General features: G+C 33.5%; 1 non-coding gene across 1 annotated transcript; it reads left to right on the forward strand.

Annotated features, from left to right (window-relative positions):
- Positions 1 to 6,810: 6,810 nt before the first annotated feature.
- Positions 6,811 to 6,883, forward strand: TRNAG-GCC (transfer RNA glycine (anticodon GCC)). Its single transcript has one exon. It is a non-coding gene; the product is annotated as a tRNA-Gly (tRNA).
- Positions 6,884 to 8,818: the final 1,935 nt, after the last annotated feature.

Consider the following 8,818-nt stretch of genomic DNA (forward strand, 5'->3'; position numbering starts at 1 on the left):
TTCTTCGGAGTACAAATTCCTGTAAAACAATGAGGATGAGAGATTAAAAAGACTGGGGGCAGGGGGATTATGAGATCTAGATTAAATCCTTCTGGCTGTAGCATCCTTAAGAATGTTTTGAAAGACTACAAGGGCATATATGAATCTAACCTTTGTATTTAGCATAGTGACAAGACATAATATTGATAAATATTTTATATGTAGTTATTATAATTACTATAGTTGATTTTTACTGTTTTCAAAAGCAATTATGAAGAAGTTTTGACAAAAACCATATAAGCAATTTGAGGAAAAGCATATATTCAATTACCAACTATTAAAAGTGATTAATCAGAAAAGATGTAATTGATATTAGATACATGTGTAAAAAACAGCCCATACAGATACGCATATATATAAGTAAATAACACATGAGATACATGAGGCATTATGGCTATGAATATTTTAAAATATGTTTTCACATTGTCGTTATTTTTCTATTCTATTCAGAATGGAGGAGTGTAAAATTAGTGGAAAGGCTAAAATTAATTTTGTTGCAATGAAGAGATTCAGAGGGTTTTGACATAGGTTTTGAAATCAGTTAGACTGAGCACAAATGCAGGCTCTGCTTCTTACTACTGTCCTCATTCTTGATTTCCTCATTTGTAAAAGGGAGATAATAGCCATGTCATAGGGTTGCTGCAAGGAGGAAATAAAAGAAGTACATAATGGGCACAGCACAGTTTAAGCCTTATTCATTACCATTACTGATTACATGGAATATTGTTCTATAGAACCCAGCTTGGGGGTGAGTGGGTTAGGTCTTTAGTATATGAGAGGAGGGACTAGTATTCCAGGCAGAGCTAACTAACTATTCATAATATTCAATGTGTCCTTGGGTTTATCATATGGCTTTAGGGAGACTAACTCAAAATCATATGCAGTGTGTTGATCTAAGTGTCAGTGAGAAGAATCTTACTAGAAACTTTGACTAAAATGTAATGAAGTTACATATATTTTCAAAGCTACTACACTGAAGTATGAACTGTCACAAATGACTTAAGTTGCCTAAGAATAGCTATGATTATCCTATTTATTGAACAGCAACATTATTGCTTTTCACAATAAAATAATCATATGACAAAGAATTAATCGTCATAGTTAGTGGAAAAATATAAAATATTCATTTTATTTTCATTGTCCTTTTGAAAGGAAAAAGAAACATTATAAGGGGAAGAATACTTGATTGATATTTAAATGATAAATATATTATTTTTATTAAAGTCAATTTACATTAAAGAATTGTGATAAATACAACATTCAGTAATTTTTCAAATATTTCAATAAAATGTTATAGCTGTCTTTTGGTCATTTAGTCTTTACCTTCTTCCTACTTGAGTGTACATTTGTCGTGCAGGGTGTTACTGCTGCAGCCAAGAAAAAAAAATAGGAGAAGATTTCTACTTCTCAATGCTTGTGAGTATGAGAATGACTTTCTATAACTTCCAGTTTCCAATATATAGTTACATGGGTCAAGCTATGCACTGACATGTGAACTCCCTGTCCTTATGGGATACATAAGAAGTGATGAAACATCAATTTGGGCATATATAAACCAACATTTCTTTTAAATACTATTGCTAGAATGCCATTCCAGTAACAAAAAAAGAAACGTTTTTGAAAATAATAAACTGCATCTCAAAACTTCCCTCCTAATACAACAAAAGGAAAAACTTTTACAATTACTACTACACTGGCTTATATAGATTCTAAATTATAATAAAATTGTGTATTTCTGACCATTAATTAACAGGCCATTGTTGAACGCACATTGTTCATATGTAGCAAAATACCATGAGCAACATGAGGGGAGCAAGCAAAATAGAAACTTGCTCCACAGTTTGAAGAACTCCATCTACAGTCCGAATCATGAAGCATGAATGTTGGTAATACCACTGAATTTTAAATTATGTGCATATGTTTTTTTTTCTAATATGCTCCATTTATTTTTGTGTAACTTCAAATAAGTTAATTTATCTAAAAATAAATTTTCATTTAAAAATGGCTAAGAGATTTTCTCTCATTCTGAGAGAAGTCTTTTCGTCTTATTTATGGCTTCCTTTGCTGTGCAAAAGATTTTAAGTTTAATTAGGCCAAACTTGTTTATTTATCTTTTTATTTTCATTACTCTAGGAGGTGAGTTAAAAAAGATCTTACTGTGGTTTATGTCAAAGAGTGTTTTTCCTATGTTTTCCTCTAAGAGTTTTATAGTGTCTGGTTTTACATTTACGTTTTTAATCCATTTTCAGTTTACTTTTTGTATGGTGTTAGGTAGTGTTCTAATTTCATTCTTTTACATGTAGCTGTCCAGTTTTCCCAGCATCACTTATTAAAAAGGCTGTCTTTTCTCCATTGTATATTCTTGCCTCCTTTGTCATAAATTAGGTGACTATATTTGTGTGGGTTTATCTCTGGGCTTTCTATCCTATACCATTGATCTATATTTCTGTTTTTGTGCCTATACCATACTGTCTTGATTACTGTAGCTATGTAGTATAGTTGAAAGTAGGGGAGCCTGATTTCTCTAGCTCTGTTTTCCTTTCTCAAGATTGCTTTGTCTATCCAGGGTCTTTTGTGTTTCCATATGAATTGTAATATTTTTCATTCTAATTCTGTGAAGAATGCCATTGGTAGTTTAATAGGGATTGCATTGAATCTGTAGATTGCTTTGGGTAGTATAGTCATTTTCACAATGTTGATTCTTCCAATCCAAGAACATGGTCTATTTCTCCATCTGCTTGTCATCTTTGGTTTCTTTCATCAGTGTTTTATAGTTTTCTGAGTACAAGTCTTTCTCCACCTTAGGTAGGTTATTCCTAGGTATTTTATTCTTTTTGTTGTGATGGTAAATGGGATTGTTTCCTTAATTTCTCTTTCTGATTTGTCATAGTTAGTGTATAGGAATGCCAGAGATGTCTGTGCATTAATTTTGTATCCTGCAGCCTTACCAAATTCATTGATTAGTTCTAGTAATTTTCTGGTGGCATCTTTAGGATTTTCTTAGTATCATGTCATCTGCAAACAGTGACAGTGTTACTTCTTTTCCAATTTGTATTTCTTTTTCTTCTCTGATTGCCATTTTTGGACTTCCAAAACTATGTTGAATAAGAGGAGCAAGAGTGGACATCATTGTCTTGTTCCTGATCTTAGTGGAAATACTTTCAGTTTTTCACCATTGAGTATGAGGCTGGCTGTGATTTTGTCATATATGGCCTTTATTATGCTGAAGTAGACTCCTTCTATGCCGATTTTATGGAAAGTTTTTATCATAAATTGGTGTTAAATTTTTTCAAAAGCTTTTTCTGCATCTATTGAGATGATCATATGCTTTTTATTCCTCAGTTTGTTTATATGGTGTATCACATTGATTGATTTGCATATACTGAAGAATCCTTGAATCCCTGGGATAAATCCCACTTGATCATGGTGTATGATACTTTTACTGTGTTGTTGGATTCTGTTTGCTAGTATTTTGTTGAGGATTTTTGTATCTATGTTCATCAGTGATATTGGTCTATAATTTTCTTTTTTTGTGCTCTCTTTTTCTGGTTTTGGTATCAGGGTGATGGTGACTTCATAGAAATTTTGGAGTGTTCCTCCTTCTGCATTTTTTGGGAAGAGTTTGAGAAAGATAGGTATTAGCTCTTCTCTAAATGTTTGATAGAATTCCCCTGTGAAGCCATCTGGTCCTGAACTTTTGTTTGTTGGAAGATTTTTAATTATAGTTTCAATTTCATTACTTGTGATAGGCCTGTTTATATTTTCTAATTCTTCCTGGTTCAGTCTTGGAAAATTGTACCTTTCTAAGAATTTGTCCATTTCTTCATGGTTGTCCATTTTATTGGCATACTGTTTTTTGTAGTAGTCTCTTGTAATCCTTTGTATTTCTGCAGTGTCAGTTGTGATTTCTCCTTTTTCATTTCTAATTTTATTGATTTGTGTCCTCTCCCTTTTTTTCTTGATGATTCTGGCTAAGGGTTTATCAATTTTGTTTATGTTCTCAAAGAACCAGCTTTTAGTTTTATTATTCTTTGCTATTGTTTTCTTCATTTCTTTTTCATTAATTTCTGCTCTGATATTTATGATTTCTTTCCTTCTACTGAGTTTGGGTTTTCTTTGTTCTTCTTTCTCTAGTTGCTTTAGGTGTAAGGTTAGATTGTTTATTTTAGATTTTTTCTTGTTTCTTGAGGTGAGATTGAATTGCTATAAACTTCCCTCTTAGAACTGCTTTTGCTGCGTCCCATAGGTCTTGGGTCATCGTGTTTTCATTGTCATTTGTTTCTATGTCTTTTTAAATTTCTTCTTTGATTTCTTCAGTGATCTCTTGGTTATTTAGTAGCACACTGTTTAGCCTCCATGTGTTTGTGTTTTTTACAGTCTTTTTCCTGTAATTGATTTTCAATCTCATAGTGTTGCAGTCAGAAAAGATGCTTGATATAATTTCAATTTTCTTAAATTTTCTGAGGCTTGATTTGTGACCAAAGATGTTATCTATCCTAGAGTATGTTCCATGTGCACTTAAGAAGAAAGTGTATTCTGCCACTTTGGGTGAAATGTTCTGTAAATATCAATTAAATCTATCTGGTCTCTTGTGTCATTTAAACCTTGTGTTTCCTTATTTATTTTCTGTTTGGATGATCTGTCCATTGGTGTAAGTGGGGTGTTAAAGTCCCCTGCTAACCAGCAGCATAGCACAGGGATATCAGCTCGGTGCTTTGCGACGAGCTAGAGGAGTGGGTAGGGAGGGTGGAAGGGATGCTCCAGAGGGAGGGTATATGGGGATATATGTATGCATATGGCTGATTCACTTTGTTGTACAACAAAAAGTAACATAGTATTGTGAAGCAATTATACTCCAATAAAGAGGTATACAAATTTTAAAACAGTTAAAAAACTGAAAATGGCTAAGATGATGATGATGATGATGATAGAGATATATATCTCATGGTTTTGTAATGAGAGGTTAGTGACATAATTTATGTATGGGGTTTAGAATACTGCTTAGTGCATAGTAAGAATTAAATAAAGGGTGATTTTTTAAATTATGAAACCAACAGTTATTTTGTAGTATATATTTTAATAAGTAGATGTTATTTAAATGACTTTTTTTTCCCGATATACTGAACTCAAAATATGCACAAAGAAATATGAAGAAAATGGAAGGGCATCACCACATATTTAATCACAAATTTTTCTTCATTTTTAGAGAAATGTTCTTTCTTTAATTTTATGAATACTGTTATAAATATTCTATAGAAAGTTAAACCTTTCAAAGGCATTTGATGAAATACACTCATTCATGATAAAAAAAGCTCTCAGAAAACTGGGCATATTGGGGACTTCCTCAACTTGATAAAGAATATCTACAAAAAACCTACAGTTGGGCTTCCCTGGTGGTGCAGTGGTTGAGAGTCCGCCTGCCAATGCAGGGGACACGGGTTCGTGCCCGGGTCCAGGAAGATCCCACATGCCGTGAAGTGGCTGGGCGTGTGAGCCATGGCCACTGAGCCTGCACGTCCGGAGCCTGTGCTCCGCAATGGGAGAGGCCACAACAGTGAGAGTCCCGCGTATCAAAAATAAAAAACAAAAAATGAAAAAAAAAAAACCTACATCATATTTAATAGTGAGATACTTGAAGCTTTCTCACTAAGATCAGGTACAAGACAAGAATGTGTCTAGCTCACCAGACCTTTTCAATATTGTGCTGGAAGCTCTAGCCAAAACAATGTGGCAATAAAGTGAAATAAGAAGGCAAAAATATTGGGAAGGAATAAATAGAACTGTCTGTTCTCAGGTGACATGATCATCTATGTAGAAAATACAAAATAATTGATGAGAAAACAACCCAAAATAAAAAAAAAACAAAACCAACCTCCTGGAACTAATAAGTGATTATAGCAAGGTTGCACTATACAATATTAACATTCAGAAGTCATTCATTTTCCTATACACTAACATGAACAAATGGATTCAAAACAAAATTTATATTAGCACCTTCAAAACATATAAAATTTAAGTATAAATCTAACAAAATATGGCAAGATCTTTATGAGGAAAACTATAAAACTCTGATGAATGAAGCTAAAGAACTAAATAAATGGAAAGCTATTCCATGTTCACAGATATGAAGACTCAATATTGTCGAGATGTAGGTTCTTCCAACTTGACCTATAGATTCAAGGAAATCACAATCAAATTCCAACAAGTTATATTGTGGATAACAAGAAATTGATTTTAAAGTTTATATGGTGAGACAAAAGACCCAGAATAGACAGAGCACTATATAAGAAGAAATTTGAAGGACTGACACCACCCAACTTCAAGATTACTATAAAGATACAGAAATCAAGATTTATACAGTATATATTGTACTGGTGAAAGAACAGATAAACAGAACAGTGGTATAGAATAGAAAGCCCCAAAGTAAACCCTCATAAATATAGTCAACTGATCTTTGACAAAGGAGCCCAGGCAATACAATGGAGAAAATATAGACTTTTCAACAAATAAGACTGAAACAACTGGATATCCACATGCAAAGAAAAGGAATTTAGACACAGACCTTATACCTGTCACAAAAATTAACTCAAAATGGATTAGAGACCTAAATGAAAAACAAAACTATAAAACTCCTAGAAGATAGCAAAGGAGAAACCTAGATGACCTTGAGTATGGCAATGACTTTTTGAGACAACATCAAAGGCATGATCCATGAAAGAAATAATTGATAAGCTGCACTTTATTAAAATTTAAAACTTCGATTCTGGGACTTCCCTGGTGGTTCAGTGGCTAAGACTCTGCACTGCCAATGCAGGGGGCCTAGGTTCAATCCCTAGTCAGGGAACTAGATCCCACATGCCACAACTAAGAGTTTGCATGCCACAACTAAAGATCCTACATGCCACAACTAAGACCTGGCACAGCCAAAAAAAAAACAAAAACAAATTCTGTTCTGAAAGACAATGTCAAGATAACGAGAAGTCAAGCCACAGACTGGGAGAAAATATTTGCTCAAAAGACACATTTGTAAAGGAGATTTATCCACAGTATAATTCAACGTTAAGAAAACAACTTGATAAAAAAAGGGGGGAGGACAAATACTTTAACAGACACCTTAGCTAAGAAGGTGTATAGATGACAAGTCAGCATATGAAAAGATGCTCCTAGTCATGTCAGTAGTAAAACATAAATTAAAACAACAGTGAGATACACCAGTACACACTTATTAAAATTGCCAAAATTCAGAACACAGCCAACATAAAATGCTGGCAAGGATGTGGAACTCCAGCAACTCTAAATAATTGCTGGTTAGAATAGAAAATGGTCCAGTCACTTTCGAAGACAGTTTGGCAGTTTCTTATAAAACTTACTTTGGTGTCTATTCAAGGGAGTAGAAAACTTATATCTACACAAAAACCTGCAAATGAAAGTTTATAGCAGCTTTATTCATACTTGTCAAAACTTAGAAGTAACCAAGAAGTCCTTTAGTAGAAGAAAGTATAAACTATGGCACAACCAGATAATGAAATATTATTCAGTGCTGAAAATAAATGAGCTATTAAGCCATGAAAAGACATGGAAGAAACTTAAATACATATTACTAAGTGAAAGAAGTAAATCCAGAGGGGGTATATACTATGTGATTCAAGCTATATGACCTTCTGGAAAAGGAAAAACTATGGAGACAGTAAAAAGATCAGTGGTTGTCAGGAACTGAGCCAGGGAAGGGATAAGTAGGTGGAGCACAGAGGATTTTTAATACAGTGAAAATACTCTGTATGATACCAAAATGATGAATACATGTTATTATATGTGTATCCAAGCCCATAGAATGTACAACGCTAAGACAGAACTGTAAGGTAAGCTATGGACTTTGGGTGATTATGATGTGTTAATGTAGGTTCATCAATTTTAACAAATGTATCACTCTGGTAGGGGATGTTGATAATAGGGATGGCTATACATGTATGGGAGGTAGGAAGCATATGGGAAATCTTTGTACCATCCTCTCATTTTGCTCTGAACCTAAAACGGCTCTAAAAAATATTGTCTTAAAAAAACGTTAAAAAAAAAAACCCCTCATAATTCAAATGAATGGCAGATAAATGGCAGATACTTTTGTTCTATAAAAATTGCTCAATAGCAGGGCAAACATATTACATAGAAAGCTGTCTACTCTGTTTTGCTTTTTTTTTTTTTTTTTTTTAGGATTTCCTTGTATCAGAACAGAAACCTATAGTTATTTTGCCATCACCTCTTCCACAAGCCTGACAGAAATGAAGCCATCATATTCAATCCTGCCAGTGGCTAAAGAACTAACTGTAGAGTGATGCTGTCTCTGTCAGTGGTACATTCCACATATTTTGTATCTTCTTCACAAAATTCTAGCCCAATGGGGATGTACTTACAGCTTTTAGAATAAAGCTAGGACTATTCCCCTTACTTTGACTAAGTCTAAAGAGAAAATCAAATGGGCTTTGATTTAGTTTATAACTTAAAAAATGTAAATTTAACTCTAAATCAGGTATATAGACACTTTCTCCACACCACCCACCCCCAACTCAAGTACACACAGACATACACACATTTTTCATGGAGGTTGCAACTTAGTTATTTTTGCCCCTTGTGTAATGCAACAAGGGTTTCTTTGTTTGTTAGCTTGTCTTCTTTGTTAATATGTGATTAATGTATTCCAAAATACACCATCCAGAAAAGGTTAAACTGGGATTTGAGATTATTTTAATGTAGCTCCTCATTTAGTGATTCCCATAAGAAAATT

The sequence above is a fragment of the Phocoena phocoena genome, chromosome 5, assembly GCF_963924675.1.
Source record: "Phocoena phocoena chromosome 5, mPhoPho1.1, whole genome shotgun sequence".
In the NCBI taxonomy this organism is placed as follows: Eukaryota; Metazoa; Chordata; class Mammalia; order Artiodactyla; family Phocoenidae; genus Phocoena; species Phocoena phocoena.